Source organism: Ranitomeya variabilis, chromosome 4 (assembly GCF_051348905.1).
Source record: "Ranitomeya variabilis isolate aRanVar5 chromosome 4, aRanVar5.hap1, whole genome shotgun sequence".
Classification (NCBI taxonomy): domain Eukaryota; kingdom Metazoa; phylum Chordata; class Amphibia; order Anura; family Dendrobatidae; genus Ranitomeya; species Ranitomeya variabilis.
The window spans coordinates 332,286,762-332,307,905 of NC_135235.1; positions in this window are offsets into that span (position 1 = coordinate 332,286,762).

The window sequence follows — 21,144 nt, forward strand, 5'->3', positions numbered from 1 at the left end:
AGAGGAACTCCCACATGGTTCAAGGAGGAGCTGAGGACATTGTGTAGTATATGCAGGTAAATCCTGCAGGGAAAGGACTCTTTTGCACTTTGTTTGTTTTGGTTTTTTTTTCCATTAGGACAGAAAGGCCTTATTTACTTTATTCAACCCCCGTCAAGTGCTGTGTTTTAACCCCTTAGTGACGGAGCCAAATTTTTAAAATCTGACCAGTGTCACTTTATGTAGTAATAACTCTGGAATGCTTCAACAAATCATAGTGATTTTGAGATTGTTTTTTCGGGACACATTATACTTTATGATAATGGTAAATTTAGGTTGATATGTTTTGTGTTTATTTATAAAAAAAATCAGAAATTTGAGAAAAATATTTAAAAAAATAGCAATTTTCAAACTTTGAATGGAGTATCTCTTTAATCCAGATAGTAATACCACAGCAAAATATTAATAAATAACATTTCCCTCATGTCTGCTTTACATCAGCACCATTTGTAAAATGTTATTTTATTTTGTTAGCATTTTAGGAGGTTTAAAAATGTAGCAGTAATTTTTCATTTTTTTCAAGGAAATTTACAAAATTTATTTTTTTAGGACTTATCCATATTCGAAGTGCCTTTAGGGGTCCTATATATTGGGAAACCTCCAAATGTACCTCCTCTCTGGTCTCAGTCTACCACCCTACCCGTGCCCTCCGCTCCGCTAATGACCTCAGGTTAGCATCCTCAATAATCAGAACCTCCCATTCCCGTCTCCAAGACTTTACACGTGCTGCGCCGATTCTTTGGAATGCACTACCTAGGTTAATACGATTAATCCCCAATCCCCAGAGTTTTAAGCGTGCCCTAAAAACGCATTTGTTCAGACTGGCCTACCGCTTCAACGCATTAACCTAACTATCCTTGTGTGGCCTAATAAAAAAAAAAAAAATAATCAGGTTCCTCACATCATGTTCTCATACACTTTATGCAGTTAATAGCCCTCTGTGTCTGTACTGCTACATACTTAGGCAGTTAACTGGTTCATGCAGCTTTACATGAACACCAAAGCCTTACACTATGGCTGGTCCAAATAACTAAAGCAATTGTTACCATCCACCTCTTGTGTCTCCCCTTTTCCTCATAGTTTGTAAGCTTGCGAGCAGGGCCCTCATTCCTCCTGGTATCTGTTTTGAACTGTGATTTCTGTGATGCTGTAATGTCTATTATCTGTACAAGTCCCCTCTATAAGTTGTAAAGCGCTGCAGAATATGTTGGCGCTATATAAATAAAATTATTATTATTATTATTATTATTATTATTAAATGTAATACCATTTTAAAAACAGCATCCCCTTACATATTGAAAACGGCTGTCAGGTAGTTTATTAACCCTTCAAGTGCTTTTCAGGAATTAATGCAAAGTGGCATGACAGAAATGAAAAAGTGTATTTTTACCACCTACAGGTCCTTCTCAAAAAATTAGCATATAGTGTTAAATTTCATTATTTACCATAATGTAATGATTACAATTAAACTTTCATATATTATAGATTCATTATCCACCAACTGAAATTTGTCAGGTCTTTTATTGTTTTAATACTGATGATTTTGGCCTACAACTCCTGATAACCCAAAAAACCTGTCTCAATAAATTAGCATATTTCACCCGTCCAATCAAATAAAAGTGTTTTTTAATAACAAACAAAAAAAACATCAAATAATAATGTTCAGTTATGCACTCAATACTTGGTCGGGAATCCTTTGGCAGAAATGACTGCTTCAATGCGGCGTGGCATGGAGGCAATCAGCCTGTGACACTGCTGAGATGTTATGGAGGCCCAGGATGCTTCAATAGCGGCCTTAAGCTCATCCAGAGTGTTGGGTCTTGCGTCTCTCAACTTTCTCTTCACAATATCCCACAGATTCTCTATGGGGTTCAGGTCAGGAGAGTTGGCAGGCCAATTGAGCACAGTAATACCATGGTCAGTAAACCATTTACCAGTGGTTTTGGCACTGTGAGCAGGTGCCAGGTCGTGCTGAAAAATGAAATCTTCATCTCCATAAAGCATTTCAGCCGATGGAAGCATGAAGTGCTCCAAAATCTCCTGATAGCTAGCTGCATTGACCCTGCCCTTGATGAAACACAGTGGACCAACACCAGCAGCTGACATGGCACCCCACACCATCACTGACTGTGGGTACTTGACACTGGACTTCAGGCATTTTGGCATTTCCTTCTCCCCAGTCTTCCTCCAGACTCTGGCACCTTGATTTCCGAATGACATGCAAAATTTGCTTTCATCAGAAAAAAGTACTTGGGACCACTTAGCAACAGTCCAGTGCTGCTTCTCTGTAGCCCAGGTCAGGCGCTTCTGCCGCTGTTTATGGTTCAAAAGTGGCTTTACCTGGGAAATGCGGCACCTGTAGCCCATTTCCTGCACACGCCAGACTCAGTCCACTGCTTCCTCAGGTTCCCCAAGGTCTGGAATCGGTCCTTCTCCACAATCTTCCTCAGGGTCCGGTCACCTCTTCTCGTTGTACAGCGTTTTCTGCCACATTGTTTCTTTCCAACAGACTTACCATTGAGGTGCCTTGATACAGCACTCTGGGAACAGCCTATTTGTTGAGAAATTTCTTTCTGGGTCTTACCCTCTTGCTTGAGGGTGTCAATGATGGCCTTCTTGACATCTGTCAGGTCGCTAGTCTTACCCATGATGGGGGTTTTGAGCAATGAACCAGGCAGGGAGTTTTTAAAAGCCTCGGGTATCTTTTGCATGTGTTTAGAGTTAATTAGTTGATTCAGAAGATTAGGGTAATAGGTCATTTAGAGAACCTTTTCTTGATATGCTAATTTATTGAGACAGGTTTTTTGGGTTATCAGGAGTTGTATGCCAAAATCATCAGTATTAAAACAATAAAAGACCTGACAAATTTCAGTTGGTGGATAATGAATCTATAATATATGAAAGTTTAATTGTAATCATTACATTATGGTAAATAATGAAATTTAACACTATATGCTAATTTTTTGAGAAGGACCTGTATGTGTTGTGTGCCACGTGATATCTATAATAAGTTTTGTATGTGTTGTGTGAGCTTAGAATGTATCAGTTTCTATGTGCTGTGTTCTAAGTATATTGTGTTATGTGTTGTGTGTAGTGTAGGGTGTGGTTCCGCAATACATGACAGATACATACCAATTGTGAGTCCTCTCCATGTGTTTCTCCACCCCTTCCCTCTTCTTCGGGGAGCACCTCTTCAACTGGGTAAGCAGCTTCCTACAAAGATGAAAGATTACAAAATACATTATATATACACACAGACACTCACACACAACAACGATGGAGCAAGATAGCTAGATTATGTTCATATTTACCTCTGTGCGTCGCCGACGAGGAGGAGGGCTCCCAGAAGAAGACATGGCTGCTGCTCAAGTACGGCTTGGCTCTGTGGCAGGCAGGAGAGCTGGCTCTGTGGCAGGCAGGAGAGCTGGCTCTGTGGCAGGTTTCTGGCTCTGTGGCAGGCAGAAGAGCTGGCTCTGTGGCAGGCAGGAGAGCTGGCTCTGTGGCAGGCTCTCTGGCTCTGTGGCAGGCAGGAGAGCTGGCTCTGTGGCAGGCAGGAGAGCTGGCTCTGTGGCAGGCTCTCTGGCTCTGTGGCAGGCAGGAGAGCTGGCTCTGTGGCAGGTTTCTGGCTCTGTGGCAGGCAGGTTTCTGGCTCCTTCCGTCTTGGCAGGGTGTCGGCTCTTTTGCAGGCTGGAAATGAATAAAGGCCTCAATGGCACTGCTTTATATATAGTCCTGGGGGCTGGCCCATAGTTTTTTGAGCATGCTCAGTGTAAAAAGCCGGATCCGCCTTTTTCCGGATCCGGCGCAATCCGGCGTCCATAGACATGCATTGTGGTGAAAAGCCGGAAAGGCCGGGTCCGGCCTTTCCGGCTTTTTCGCCACAGACAAAAAACGTTACAGTAGATGTTTTTTCAGACGCCGGAATCGAATGTATGCCGGATCCTGCATCACACTGGAAGGAACGCTGGGCCATCTGGCGCCAATACTATTCAATGGGGGAAAAGCCGGATCCGGTTTCTCCGGTTTCCAATTCCGGTTTTTGGCGAAAGAGCCGGAATTAGCCTGAAACAGTAAACCTGATGTGTGAAAGCAGCCTTACTTGGTAAAAACCGGTCAAGCACTGCTTGGACCTTAACGGAGCCCATCTGAAACCACAATGCAGAAACCAAATGTCCTGAGAATTGGACCTGCTGCACCTCAAATTGACATTTCTCCAGTTTAGCAAATAAATAGTTGTCATGTAGAACCTGGAGAACCTGTCTGACATGCTCACAATGCTCCTCCAGAGTACGTGAGTAACTCAATATGTCATCCAGGTAAATTACGACAAATCTACCAATCAGTGAGAAAAAAAATATACCGTATTTTTCAGACCATAAGATGCATTTTTTTCCCCAAAATTTTTTAGGGGAACATGGGGGTGCGTCTTATGGTCTGAATATACTTACAAATACTATGGCGGCAATCCTGGTCCGGCGCTGCAGCCTCCCTTCCCAGGCTGGTGGGGTGGTGACGGTGGTGCTCCTCTGTAGGGAGGTGGCAGTAGTGATGCTCTGTTCGGCGTTTCATGAAAGCCCAGAGGCCTTTGTGTAAGGTTATATGCCCCTCTCACGTTAAGTTTGTAAAATCATTTAGCTCCAGGTAAATAGTTAAACAGTTCAGGTATAAGGGGTGAAGGATAGGGGGAGGTTAATCTCTCTAAAATGAAAGCACGAACGCAGCCCTCCATCATTTTAACAAAAAAAAACCATGGAGACTGGAGAGGTGGATAGAAGTATATGAGCCTGAGGCCGTGGTCACACTTGCGAGTTCAATGCGAGAAATTCGAGCAAGTCTCTCGCATCAAGTCCCGGCACTGCCGCCAGTACTCGGGACCGGAGCGTGCGGCTACATGTATTTCTATGCAGCTGAACGTTCCGCTACCGAGTGCTGGCGGCAGTGGCGGGACTTGATGCGAGAGACTTGCGCGAGTTTCTCGCATTGAACTCGCAAGTGTGACCACGGCCTTAGCCGGACTCTTCTGAATATAGTCTTTCAAGGCCTCTCTCCCTGGAAGGGGTTAAACAGACAAGATTTTGGCATTTTAGCTCCTGGTATGGAGCCGATGGCACAATCATATGTCGCCATATAGTAGCCATCTGGTAAGTGGTGATAATTCCCTCATGTGTGGGGTCTATTTGTCTCCAGGCAGAGAAATCACACATTATATTCCACACATAAAACTGTATAGAAAAAGTGGTGCGGGGTAATTATGCCAGTAGTGAGGGGCAAATAATGCCGGAAATGTCACTGACTGAGACGTTTCCATATAGCGTCTTCAATCCAGATATCACTCACCGAGGCCACTGATCATGTGACCCCCTGACTCCTCCCCTCCTGTGACCTCATCACAGGTCCTGTGTGTGCAAAGAACAGCCATATACTGTATGGTTGAGCCTAGAGTGTATGGGCTCCTTCCAGGTGCCTGACTGCAGCCCATACACTCTAGCCGGCTCATTACTGAAGATGCTAGAGTGTATGGGCTCCTTCCTGGTATATATTATTGTAGATATAGACTGTACGGGCTCCTGTCAGGTATATATTATTGTAGATATAGACTGTACGGGCTCCTGTCAGGTATATATTATTGTATATACAGACTGTGCGGGCTCCTGTCAGGTATATATTATTGTAGATATAGACTGTACGGGCTCCTGTCAGGTATATATTATTGTAGATATAGACTGTACGGGCTCCTGTCAGGTATATATTATTGTAGATACAGACTGTACGGGCTCCTGTCAGGTATATATTATTGTAGATACAGACTGTGCGGGCTCCTGTCAGGTATATATTATTGTAGATACAGACTGTACGGGCTCCTGTCAGGTATATATTATTGTAGATACAGACTGTGCGGGCTCCTGTCAAGTATATATTATTGTAGATACAGACTGTACGGACTCCTGTCAGGTATATATTATTGTAGATACAGACTGTACAGACTCCTGTCAGGTATATATTATTGTAGATATAGACTGTACAGACTCCTGTCAGGTATATATTATTGTAGATACAGACGGTACAGACTCCTGTCAGATATATATTATTGTAGATACAGACTGTACGGGCTCCTGTCAGGTATATATTATTGTAGATACAGATGGTACAGGCTCCTGTCAGGTATATATAATTGTAGATACAGACTGTACAGACTCCTGTCAGGTATATATTATTGTAGATACAGACTGTACAGGCTCCTGTCAGGTATATATTATTGTAGATACAGACTGTACAGACTCCTGTCAGGTATATATTATTGTAGATACAGACTGTACAGGCTCCTGTCAGGTATATATTATTGTAGATACAGACTGTACAGACTCCTGTCAGGTATATATTATTGTAGATACAGACTGTACAGACTCCTGTCAGGCATATATTATTGTAGATACAGACTGTACGGGCTCCTGTCAGGTATATATTATTGTAGATATAGACTGTACGGACTCCTGTCAGGTATATATTATTGTAGATACAGACTGTACGGGCTCCTGTCAGGTATATATTATTGTAGATACAGACTGCACGGGCTCCTGTCAGGTATATATTATTGTAGATATAGACTGTACAGACTCCTTTCAGGCATATATTATTGTAGATATAGACTGGACGGGCTCCTGTCAGGTATATATTATTGTAGATATAGACTGTACGGGCTCCTGTCAGGTATATATTACTGTAGATATAGACTGTACGGGCTCCTGTCAGGTATATATTATTGTAGATATAGACTGTATAGGCTCCTGTCAGGTATATATTATTGTAGATATAGACTGTACAGACTCCTTTCAGGCATATATTATTGTAGATATAGACTGGACGGGCTCCTGTCAGGTATATATTATTGTAGATACAGACTGCACGGGCTCCTGTCAGGTATATATTATTGTAGATACAGACTGCACGGGCTCCTGTCAGGTATATATTATTGTAGATATAGACTGTACAGACTCCTTTCAGGCATATATTATTGTAGATATAGACTGGACGGGCTCCTGTCAGGTATATATTATTGTAGATATAGACTGTACGGGCTCCTGTCAGGTATATATTATTGTAGATATAGACTGTACAGACTCCTGTCAGGTATATATTATTGTAGATACAGACTGCACGGGCTCCTGTCAGGTATATATTATTGTAGATATAGACTGTACGGGCTCCTTTCAGGCATATATTATTGTAGATATAGACTGGACGGGCTCCTGTCAGGTATATATTATTGTAGATACAGACTGTACAGACTCCTGTCAGGTATATATTATTGTAGATACAGACTGCATGGGCTCCTGTCAGGTATATATTATTGTAGATATAGACTGTACGGGCTCCTGTCAGGTATATATATTATTGTAGATATAGACTGTACGGGCTCCTGTCAGGTATATATTATTGTAGATACAGACTGTACAGGCTCCTTTCAGGCATATATTATTGTAGATATAGACTGGACGGGCTCCTGTCAGGTATATATATTATTGTAGATATAGACTGTACAGGCTCCTGTCAGGTATATATTATTGTAGATACAGACTGTACAGGCTCCTGTCAGGTATATATTATTGTAGATATAGACTGTACGGGCTCCTGTCAGGTATATATTATTGTAGATACAGACTGTACGGGCTCCTGTCAGGTATATATTATTGTAGATATAGACTGTACGGGCTCCTGTCAGGTATATATTATTGTAGATATAGACTGTACGGGCTCCTGTCAGGTATATATTATTGTAGATATAGACTGTACGGGCTCCTGTCAGGTATATATTATTGTAGATACAGACTGTACGGGCTCCTGTCAGGTATATATTATTGTAGATATAGACTGTACGGGCTCCTGTCAGGTATATATTATTGTAGATACAGACTGTATGGGCTCCTGTCAGGTATGTATTATTGTAGATACAGACTGTACAGGCTCCTGTCAGATATATATTATTGTAGATATAGACTGTACCTACTCCTGTCAGGTATATATTATTGTATATATAGAATGTATGGGCTCCTGTCAGGTATATATTATTGTAGATACAGACTGTATGGGCTCCTGTCAGGTATGTATTATTGTAGATACAGACTGTACAGGCTCCTGTCAGATATATATTATTGTAGATATAGACTGTACCTACTCCTGTCAGGTATATATTATTGTATATATAGAATGTATGGGCTCCTGTCAGGTATATATTATTGTAGATACAGACTGTACAGGCTCCTGTCAGGTATATATTATTGTAGATACAGACTGTACGGGCTCCTGTCAGGTATATATTATTGTAGATATAGACTGTATGGGCTCCTTCCTGGTTCCCTGACTGCAGTCCATACACTCTAGCCGGCTCACTACTGAAGATGCTAGAGTGTATGGGCTCCTTCCAGGTGCCTGACTGCAGCCCATACACTCTAGCCGGCTCATTACTGAAGATGCTAGAGTGTATGGGCTCCTTCCTGGTATATATTATTGTAGATATAGACTGTACGGGCTCCTGTCAGGTATATATTACTGTAGATATACTGTAGACTGTACGGGCTCCTGTCAGGTATATATAAGCGATGATATCAGAATGTATGGGCTCCTATCAGGTATATATATCATTGACGGTATCAGAATGTGTGGGCTCCTGTCAGGTATATATTACTGATGATATCAGAATGTGTGGGCTCCTGTCAGGTATATATTAGTGATGATATCAGAATGTATGGGCCCCTGTCAGGTATATATTAGTGATGATATCAGAATGTATGGGCCGCTGTCAGGTATATATTAGTGATGGTATCAGAATGTATGGGCCCCTGTCAGGTATATATTAGTGATGGTATCAGAATGTATGGGCCGCTGTCAGGTATATATTAGTGATGGTATCAGAATGTATGGGCTCCTGTCAGGTATATATTAGTGATGGTATCAGAATGTATGGGCCGCTGTCAGGTATATATTAGTGATGGTATCAGAATGTATGGGCCCCTGTCAGGTATATATTAGTGATGATATCAGAATGTATGGGCCCCTGTCAGGTATATATTGTAGATATAGACTGTATGGGCCCCTGTCAGGTATATATGCTGCGATTGTTCTCGTATGCTGATTTGGCATGAAAAAATAATCACAGATGTGATCTGCCCCATAGATTAACACTGGTCCGAGTGCCATGCGATGCTTTCTCACATAGCGCTCATCCGTATTCTACGCTAGTGTGACCCCGGCCTTAAACTTATGAAGCGACACAGACCACCTGCAGTTCAGCCACCATCAATATTTAAATTACAAGTTTTTCACCATCCAAAAAAATGCTAATTTTAACCTAGTTCCATAGGTTTCTTAAAGGGAACCTGTCACCAGGTTTTCCCCATATATAGTACCACCAGCACCTATATGCCCTTATACACACCCTTCTAGAGTGCTGTACCGTATATACTCGCATAAAAGCCGAAATTTTTTTGGGCAGAAAGAGACCCTCTCGGCTTATACTCGAGTCATTGTCGGCGGGGAAGCGGCGGCTGTCACATACTCACCTGCTCCTGGCACGGTCCCTGCATGTCTGATGGTCTCCGGGCAGCTCTTCCTGTGTTCAGCGGTCACGTGGTTCTGCTCATTAATGAATATGAATTTAATACACCGCACACTCTAAGTGTATCATTTGTGAAAAACTTGAAATTTATTGAAGTGCTATAGACATATCATTCAACAATGCAGAATGCGACCAGAAGTCAAACTGACAACGTTTCGACTCCTCCCGAGTCTTTATCAAATGGTCGCTTAGCAAGGTGAATAGTAGTATAGCATAAATAGTATCCTCGTAGCATAAAGAGTATCTTATAAAATGGTATTAATAATAGGCAGGTGGCCTTACGTTATGGTACCGCAAGTATAGTCTTTCAGAGTTGGTGGTAGTACTAAAAGTATTTTTGTAGCTCAAAGAATGCGATGTTCCTGTTGTGCCGTAAAGCGAATCATGGCAGGCTCTGTGGGTAGTAAGAGGATTAGCCTCGTGTGGTATATGGACAGCAGATGGGTCTAACGTGACGTAGGTACTGCCTAGGACTACTGGTAGTGTGGGGCTATTTGTGAAGTTCCTCTGGCAATATTAGTAGATAGGTAGCAGCAGCTACCATGAAGCTGAAGACAGGGTACTTCTTTATAAGCAAGGCTCCACACAGGCTGTATGCGGCGGTAGCAAAGAGTGGGTTGCATAAATGGCAAAAGGGGCCATGGGTTGGAGACCTCTTAGGGTGCTGGGGTGTAGGCGGCGCTCCTGCGCCTTGCTGTAACGGCAGGAGCGCCGCCTACACCCCAGCACCCTAAGAGGTCTCCAACCCATGGCCACATACAGCCTGTGTGGAGCCTTGCTTATAAAGAAGTACCCTGTCTTCAGCTTCATGGTAGCTGCTGCTACCCATCTACTAATATTGCCAGAGGAACTTCACAAATAGCCCCACACTACCAGTAGTCCTAGGCAGTACCTACGTCACGTTAGACCTATCTGCTGTCCATATACCAGGCAACGACGCATTGAGACGTACAGCAAGCGACGTTAGTGTGAAAGTAGCCTTAACGGAGGAAGAAGGCTGCCGTCCGCAGCCCTGCCGAACGCTGGTGTGAAACCAGCCTACTGGTGCTATAAGCACCTTCCATGTGTTAAGGTACCTTCACACTAAACGATATCGCTAGCGATCCGTGACGTTGCAGCGTCCTGGCTAGCGATATTTGACACGCAGCAGCGATCAGGATCCTGCTGTGATATCGCTGGTCGTTGAACAAAGTTCAGAACTTTATTTGGTCGTCAGACCGGCGTGTATCGTCATGTTTGACACCAAAAGCAACGATACCAGCGATGTTTTACGCAGGGCCGCGCTTAGTAACCCGATGTTTACCCTGGTTACCAGTGTAAAATGCAGAAAAACAAACAGTACATACTCACCTTCGCATCCCCCGGCGTCCGCTTCCCACACTGACTGAGCGCCGTAAAGTGAAAGTGAAAGTACAGCACAGCTCTGCTGTTAGGGCCGGCGCTCAGTCAGTGCTGGAAGCGGACGCCGGGGGACACGAATGTAACTATGTACTATTTGTTTTTTTTACATTTTACGCTGGTAGCCAGGGTAAACATCGGGTTACTAAGCGCGGCCCTGGGCTTAGCAACCCGATGTTTACCCTGGTTACCCGGGGACCTCGGCATCGTTGGTCGCTGGAGAGCGGTCTGTGTGACAGCTCTCCAGCGATCAAACAGCGACGCTGCAGCGATCGGCATCGTTGTCGCTATCGCTGCAGCGTCGCTTAATGTGAAGGTACCTTAACACAGATACATCATGGGCTTGTCCTGCCCTGCGCATGAAATGAAAGGCAAAAATACAATGTGGAGACTTCATCAGAGCAATGTTTTATTTACATTCAGAACTGGTTTAAGAGGAACAAATTACCATTTCCCACAGAAATCTCAGACTTTTACTTATAGAAATACTGGATAAATATCATTTTACCATTAGATATAGAAACATTTCCAATTTTATAAAACTACATTTTTTGCATTGAATAACTTTATGCCTTTGCTTGTTTCATTTTATGCATTTCTAAGTATTGTAAAACTGTAGTATGCTGTTGGTGCATGCGGGCTGGACTGTCGGTTTGGTATGTGGCTCTGTTCCCCCCAGGCCTGCCTCCGATGTCTGAGGTTTCGGTGTCCCAGACCAGAGATCATAATACCGGCCTTGAATTGTGAAGGACACGGCAGCCGACCCTGAGAAACATCCAAGGTGGGAACGCCCCATCATGTCGAAGAGAGTCTGCTAGATCCAGGCCTAGCAGACCAGTGCTGGTGGGTTCATGGATGCCAGGAGGGGGTTGGCCTAAAGGCCCCGTCTCACATAGCGATTTACCAAAGATCACGACCAGCGATACGACCTGGCAGTGATCGTTGGTAAGTCGTTGTGTGGTCGCTGGGAAGCTGTCACACAGACCGCTCTCTCCAGCGACCAACGATCAGGGGAACGACTTCGGCATTGTTGAAACTGTCTTCAATGATGCCGAAGTCCCCCTGCAGCACCCGGGTAACCAGGGTAAACATCGGGTTACTTAAGCGCAGGGCCGCGCTTAGTAACCCGATGTTTACCCTGGTTACCAAAAAAAAACAAACACTACATACTCACCATCTGATGTCCGTCAGGTCCCTTGCCGTCTGCTTCCTGCTCTGACAGTGCCGCCGTACAGTGAGAGCAGAGCGCAGCGGTGACGTCACTGCTGTGCTCTCACTGTACAGCCAGCGCTCACAGTCAGAGCAGGAAGCAGACGGCAAGGGACCTGACGGACATCAGATGGTGAGTATGTACTGTTTGTTTTTTTACATTTACGCTGGTAACCAGGGTAAACATCGGGTTACTAAGCGCGGCCCTGCGCTTAGTAACCCGATGTTTACCCTGGTTACCAGTGAAGACATCGCTGGATCGGTGTCACACACACCGATTCAGCGATGTCAGCGGGACCTCAACGACCAAAAAAAGGTCCAGGCCATTCCGACACGACCAGCGATCTCACAGCAGGGGCCTGATCGCTGGTACGTGTCACACATAGCGAGATCGCTACTGAGGTCGCTGTTGCGTCACAAAACTTGTGACTCAGCAGCGATCTCGCTAGCGATCTCGCTATGTGAGACAGGGGCTTAAAGGAAGGTCTCGTCTTTTCCTGGCGGGTCGGAGAGTTGTCCCGTCGGTTTTTTGGACAGAACATTTCCAAGACAACCAAAATTGAACAGCAGATCTCTTGGGAGGCAGACTTTAGTACTCTGTTGCAGAAGCAAAGTACTCTTAAACTGATAGGTGCAGAGTAGGACGCACTAGAAAGTTGGCGTGCATGATTGTTCAGGGCACTGGCAGTGTGGACCGGCCACCAGAGAAGTCCTAGACCGAAGCCTGGATATTTTAAGAGCAGGGTCACAGGAGCCTCTGGAAAACATGGAGGCTGCATGAATAGGAAGGTTTCCCCAGGAGACGTCCATATTGCTCAGGGGCAAACTAGGACATACTTGTCCTGTCCATTTTTTTTTTTTTTTTTTTTAAAGTAGCCCCCTCACTGCCTGGTAGGATATACAGGTCCTTCTCAAAAAATTAGCATATAGTGTTAAATTTCATTATTTACCATAATGTAATGATTACAATTAAACTTTCATATATTATAGATTCATTATCCACCAACTGAAATTTGTCAGATCTTTTATTGTTTTAATACTGATGATTTTGGCCTACAACTCCTGATAACCCAAAAAACCTGTCTCAATAAATTAGCATATCAAGAAAAGGTTCTCTAAACGACCTATTACCCTAATCTTCTGAATCAACTAATTAACTCTAAACACATGCAAAAGATACCTGAGGCTTTTAAAAACTCCCTGCCTGGTTCATTACTCAAAACCCCCATCATGGGTAAGACTAGCGACATGACAGATGTCAAGAAGGCCATCATTGACACCCTCAAGCAAGAGGGTAAGACCCAGAAAGAAATTTCTCAACAAATAGGCTGTTCCCAGAGTGCTGTATCAAGGCACCTCAATGGTAAGTCTGTTGGAAGGAAACAATGTGGCAGAAAACGCTGTACAACGAGAAGAGGTGACCGGACCCTGAGGAAGATTGTGGAGAAGGACAGATTCCAGACCTTGGGGAACCTGAGGAAGCAGTGGACTGAGTCTGGTGTGGAAACATCCAGAGCCACCGTGCACAGGCGTGTGCAGGAAATGGGCTACAGGTGCCGCATTCCCCAGGTAAAGCCACTTTTGAACCATAAACAGCGGCAGAAGCGCCTGACCTGGGCTACAGAGAAGCAGCACTGGACTGTTGCTAAGTGGTCCCAAGTGCCAGAGTCTGGAGGAAGACTGGGGAGAAGGAAATGCCAAAATGCCTGAAGTCCAGTGTCAAGTACCCACAGTCAGTGATGGTGTGGGGTGCCATGTCAGCTGCTGGTGTTGGTCCACTGTGTTTCATCAAGGGCAGGGTCAATGCAGCTAGCTATCAGGAGATTTTGGAGCACTTCATGCTTCCATCGGCTGAAATGCTTTATGGAGATGAAGATTTCATTTTTCAGCACGACCTGGCACCTGCTCACAGTGCCAAAACCACTGGTAAATGGTTTACTGACCATGGTATTACTGTGCTCAATTGGCCTGCCAACTCTCCTGACCTGAACCCCATAGAGAATCTGTGGGATATTGTGAAGAGAAAGTTGAGAGACGCAAGACCCAATACTCTGGATGAGCTTAAGGCCGCTATTGAAGCATCCTGGGCCTCCATAACATCTCAGCAGTGTCACAGGCTGATTGCCTCCATGCCACGCCGCATTGAAGCAGTCATTTCTGCCAAAGGATTCCCGACCAAGTATTGAGTGCATAACTGAACATTATTATTTGATGGTTTTTTTGTTTGTTATTAAAAAAACACTTATTTGATTGGCCGGTTGAAATATGCTAATTTATTGAGACAGGTTTTTTGGGTTATCAGGAGTTGTATGCCAAAATCATCAGTATTAAAACAATAAAAGACCTGACAAATTTCAGTTGGTGGATAATGAATCTATAATATATGAAAGTTTAATTGTAATCATTACATTATGGTAAATAATGAAATTTAACACTATATGCTAATTTTTTGAGAAGGACCTGTATGTGTCCTGAAGATCACACATCATTCTTCACAGACCGATGATGAAGATGGGCATGGAATAACCTGGACGCAGACCTTTCGGCGGCTGGCACATAACGGATTAGTCTTCCCTCCCTACTCTATCTGGCTCTGGGGGGGCCGGAGGGTAGGGGGATTCGTGGCATGGACCGTCCTCTGGGGAACCACAAACACTCTTGATGTGTTAGGGCCTTGCCTCGTAGACCACAGATGATACGGTAGTGACAATTCTAGGTGGGAGATTAGAGTGACAATTCCACTGTCGCCCTCAAAAGCCGTATCTGAAAAAAAAAGAAAAGAAAAAGGAAAATCGTTAATAAAAAAACCCCCAAAACCTAAGTCAGAACTGGGCTGGGTGGTCCAGACCCATGTCTGCCTCCTACTGACATTAAGCTAAAAAGGATTAGCTTCGTGCCAGTTGGTGGTGTGGCCTACTCTACAGGGAAATACCTCAAAAAATTTTTTGCATAGCATAAGCAGCATACACTCATATTTTTTTTGTGTACCCCAATGAAGCATTAGCCCCCCCCACATCAACCAGATGGCCACACAGCATAAACTCGCTCCCCCAGTCAGAAACCTCCACCTCACATTAACCAGCGGGCCACACAGCATAACCTCGCTCCCCCAGTCAGAAACATCCACCTCACATTAACCAGCGGACCCCCACAGGATAAATCCAAAGCCCAACAGACATTCCCTCCCCTCAAGCGTAAATCCAAATATGACGCCCCCTGCCCCAACCATAAATCCCATCAGACACCCCCTCCAATCGAACGCCACCCTAGCTTAAACTCTCATCGGACGTCCAACCCCCACAAACCCCCATCGGACGTACAACCCCCACCGGACGCGGAACCCCCCACCCAGCAGAAACCCCCAGATGCAGACCCCCCACCCCGCACAAACCCCCATCACACGTGGACCCCCCCACCCAGCACAAACCCCCATCGGACGTGGACCCCCCCACCCAGCACACACCCCCTTCGGACGTCCAACCCCCACAAACCCCCATCGGACGTCCAACACCCATCAGACGTGGATCCCCCCACCCAGCACACACCCCCTTCGATGTCCACCCCCCACCCAGCTTAAACCCTCTTCAGCCCCCCCCAAACCCAACCCATAAGCAGGTCGCCCCCCAATAAAAGGGATCCCCCAGTAAGCAGCAGGTCACCCCCCAATAAAAGGGTTCCATCTGTAAGCAGCAGGTCATCCCCAAATCCCACCACGGGATCCCCCCAATAGTCAGCAGCAGGTCGCCTCCCCACATTCAACGACAAGCAGGTCGCCTCCCCACATTCAACGACAAGCAGGTCGCCTCCCCACATTCAACGACAAGCAGGTCGCCTCCCCACATTCAACGACAAGCAGGTCGCCTCCCCACATTCAACGACAAGCAGGTCGCCTCCCCACAAGCAGGTCGCCTCCCCACAAGCAGGTCGCCCTCAAATCTGACCACAGGGGTCCCCCAAATAGCCTGCAGCAGGTCACCCCTCACATGCAGGTCGCCCCCCCACATCCCACCACAAGCAGGTCACCCCCACATCCCACCACAGGGGTCCCCCAATAGCTTGCAGCAGGTCTCCCCCCACATCCACCACAAGGGTCCCCCCCAATAGACAGCAGGTCACGCCCTCCCAAAACCCGACCACAAGCATGTCGCCCTCAAACCCCACCACCAGGGTCTCCCCAATAGCCAGCAGCAGGTCGCCCCCACTAAAAGGGGTCCACCCCGTAAGCAGCACATCACCTCCAAACCCCACCACAGGGGTCCCCCTCAATAGCCAGCAGGTCACCCCCAAACCCCACCACAGGGGCCCATCAATAGCCATCAGCAGGTCACCCCTCCACAAGCAGGTCGCCTCCCCTAAAAGGGGTCCCGCAACAAGCAGGTCGCCTCCCCAAACCCAACCATAAGCAGGTCACCCGCAATAAAAGGGGTCCCCTGCACGCAGGTCGCCCCCAAATCACACCACAGGGGTCCCACCATAGGGGTCACCCCAATAGCCAGCAGCAGGTCTCCCACCCCAAACAAGTCACCCCATAAGCAGGTCACCCCTAAATCCCACCACAGGGGTCCCCCTAATTGCCAGCAGCAGGTCCCCCCCCCCACAAGCAGGTCACCCCCCACTAAAATGGGTCACCCCCAATAGCATGCAGCAGGTCGCCCCCCCACAAGCAGGTCAGGGGTCCCCCAATAGCCTGCAGCCCCCCCTCACACAAGCAGGTCGCCTACCACAGAAGTCCACCACAACAGCCAGCAGCAGTCCCCCCCCCCCACAAAATCCCACAATAGCCAGCAGCAGCGGAGCCCCCCAAAACTACACCGCAGCGGTCCCCCACAGTAGCCAGCAGCAGCGGAGCCCCCCAAAATCCCACCGCAGGGATCCCCCACAATAGCCAGCAGCAGCAGAGACCCCCAAAATCCTACTGCAGGGGTCCCCCACAATAGCCAGCAGCAGCAGAGCCCACCAAAATCCCACCACAGGGGTCCCCCACAATAGCCAGCAGCAGCGGAGCCCACCAAAATCCCACCGCAGCGGTCCCCCACAGTAGCCAGCAGCAGCGGAGCCCCCCAAAATCCCACCGCAGGGATCCCCCACAATAGCCAGCAGCAGCAGAGACCCCCAAAATCCTACTGCAGGGGTCCCCCACAATAGCCAGCAGCAGCGGAGCCCCCCAAAACCACACCGGTCCCCCACAATAGCCAGCAGCAGCGGTCCCCCACAATAGCCAGCAGCAGCAGAGACCCCCAAAATCCCACCACAGGGGTCCCCCACAATAGCCAGCAGCAGCGGTCCCCCACAATAGCCAGCAGCAGCGGAGCCCACCAAAATCCCACCACAGGGGTCCCCCACAATAGCCAGCAGCAGCGGAGCCCACCAAAATCCCACCACAGGGGTCCCCCACAATAGCCAGCAGCAGCGGAGCCCACCAAAATCCCACCACAGGGGTCCCCCACAGTAGCCAGCAGCAGCGGAGCCCCCCAAAATCCCACCGCAGGGGTCCCCCACAATAGCCAGCAGCAGCGGAGGCCCCCCACAATAGCCAGCAACACCCCCCAAAATCCCACCACGGGTCACTCCCCACACAGACAAGTAGGTCGACCACCACAGGGCCTCCCCCCAATAGCGAATAGCGATCGGCAAGTAGCATTTTTCACCCTGAAACCACTGACCTCCATGGCGTCCACAAGCTGTCATGCTGCTTTCCTTTGCCGCCTTGGAGAACACGCCCCCTCCCGATAGGACACGCCCCCGGAAATGACGTCACACCTGGAAGGAGCCCATACACTCTAGCATTTACCTATACTGTATGTGGTGCGGGCCTCTGCAAGAGGAGGGATGTGGAGATTCCCCATTACTGGCGCAGGGGGGAGGCATTAACCCCTTTTAGCACGGAGTCTGTTTTGGTGTTTTTCTTGCCACTTTATAAGAATCATAACATTTTTGTTCTGTTTCCTGTAATAGATACATGCCAGCCAACTATGGAAGAAAGGAAATGAGGAAATGGATTGTTCTCTTAGTACAGGGCCCCTTTCTTGGCCCCACACACATGTAATGCTCCCATTATGCCCCTTATACAGTATGTATGATCCCCCAATACAGTATAATGTTCCTACAGTACCGTCATCTCCCCACACCCACACAGTATATTGCCCCTATTATGCCCCTGTAAGCTGGTGACCAGATACAACACACAACCACAAGGCGGAAGTAACCAATATAATTATTTTGCTGATAATGGCAAGAATTGTGATAAATATAGCGATAGTCAATAATACAAAAGAGTGATTACGAGGTGAAATATACAATATCAGATATACTAATAATTAATTCACCGGCTCACTAACTGTATAAGCAGTCTCTAACCACATGTTACTTTAGCTACTGACAAGGGGAATGGTCCCAAGGCATGTAGACCACATTTCCTCCTGACAAAGTCTATCAAGGCTCACAGGGCTGCCTTCGCTTCAACTGGCCCACACCCATGCCTATTCTACTAGCCCAGACAAACCCCTATACCCTACATCAGTGCTGGAAGCAACAGCTCAGCTCACTCGTCATTCTCATTCTTTACTGCAGTTGTACACTCCTGAGCGGAATCTCATCTCGGATCTTTGGTGCTTGACCTTCAGCTGAGGTCTCTCGTACCCGAAATAGGGAGGTCTGGTTCTCGGGCCTTGACTGGCATAGTCTGGACTCTGGGTCTTGACCGGCACAAGTCTGGTTCTCGGGCATTGGCTCGCATTGACTGGATTCTGGGACTCATCTGGTGGGACAGGGTTATGCTTTATGGAGCGCCACAACCCGCCTTTGGCGCTTTACCATGGCCTGGTTCCTTGGCCTCAGATTCTTCCTCGGCACACATGTCCATTCCTTTGCTTGGCGCAAAATCTGCTTCCATTTTGGTGCACTGGCTTTTATGTCCAGAAACTGCATCATCAAGGTCACCTTACCCGCTGTACCATCTAGACCAGTGTTTCCCAAACTCCGATCCGCATGGACCCCAACAGGTCATGTTTTCAGGATTTCCATAGTGTTGCACAGGTGATGGAAGTTTCATCAAAAGCATCAGGAATTCTCTCACCTGTGCAACACTGTGGAAATCCTGAAAACATGACCTGTTGGTGTCCATGATGATCGGAATTTGGGAAACACTGGTCTAGACTCTTACTTCCTGAAACCCTACCTCTTCCAATTGGTTCCGGAGGGTCCCATCTGGACGACAGATGTCTTCTTGTACAAATGCCGCACATCGCTGAGGATTCTCACTTCTAAGACACACATTCTTACAATATGTATGCAGTTATATGATGCCCCTCACACAGTATAATAATTTTCTCACAGTATAATGTTCCCACAGTACAGCCATCCCCCTATACACAGTATAATGTTCCCACAGTACCGCCATTCCACGGCGCACATTATATTGTTCCCACAGTACTGTCATTCTCTCCACACAGTATAATGTTCCCACAGTAGTGCTATCCCCCCACAAACAGTATAATGTTCCCAAAGTACTATCATGCAGTAGATATAGTATATCTCAACTTCAGCAAAGCATTTGATAAAGTATATCACACTATCCTTATTGAAAAAATGATTAAGTATGGGATTCACAAGCCTATGGTTAGGTGAGTTCATAACTGGCTCAGGGATCGTACTCAAAGAGTGGTAATAAGTGGTTGCACATGCAATTGGAAGAGTGTTTCAAGTGGGGGTACCACAAGGCTCGTTCTTGACCCCAGTGTTGGTCAACAGTTTTATAAATAATCTAGATAAGGAACTGAAGGTAAACTAATCAAATTTTCAGAAAATGCAAAGCTATGAGGGATCACCAACACTAAGAGAAGATACAGAAAAAATTCAGAAGGATCTAGATAAGTTTGAACAATGGGCAGGGACTAATACAGTGATGTTTAACAGGGAGAAATGCAAGACTCTACATCTGGGCAAAAAAATGAAAATAACATCTACAGAATGGCAGGAATAGAACTAAACAACAGAATGTGTGAAAAGACTTGGATATAGTAATAGATCACAGCCTTCACATGAGTCAACAGTGTGATGCAGCAGCAAAAAAGATAAACACAGTTCTAGGATGTATTAAGAGAAGTATAGAGTCTAGATCACGTGAAGTAATTATCCCCCTCTACTCCTCCTTGGTCAAGCCTCATCTGGAATACTGTGTCCAGTTCTGGGCACCACATTTTAAAAAAGACATTGAAAAATTGGAGCAAGTTCAGAGAAGTGCTACTAGGATGATGAGTGGACTGCAAACTATGTCCTATGAGGAACGGTTAAATGATCTGGGAATGTTTAGCTTGCAAGGCTAAGAAGAGACTTTATGGCTGTCTACAAGTATCTGAAGGGATGTCACGGTGTAGGAGAGTCATCATTATTCTCATTTGCACATGGAAACACAAGAAGTAATGGAATGAAACTGAAAAGGAGAAAATACAGATTACAAAATAAGAAAACACTTTTTGACAGTGAGGGTGATGAATGAATGAAAAAGGCTCCCACTCAGATGGTGAGTGCTCATTCAATGGAAGTCTTCAAACAGAGGCTGGACAAACATCTGTCTGAAATGGTTTAGTGAATCCTGCATTGAGCAGGGGGTTGGACATGATGACTCTGGAGGTCCCTTCCAACTCTAAACATTTTCTGATTTTATGAACCCCACACACAGGTTAGTGTTCCCACGGTACCGCCATCCTCCCATGCACATTATAATATTTGAACAAGACTGCCATCCCCAACTAACATTATAATGTTCCCAAAGTACTGTCATTCCCCCCCACACAGTATAATGTTCCCACAGTACCGCCATTCTCCCATACAAAGTATAATGTTCCCACAATACAGGCTTCCCCTACACACACAGGATAATATTC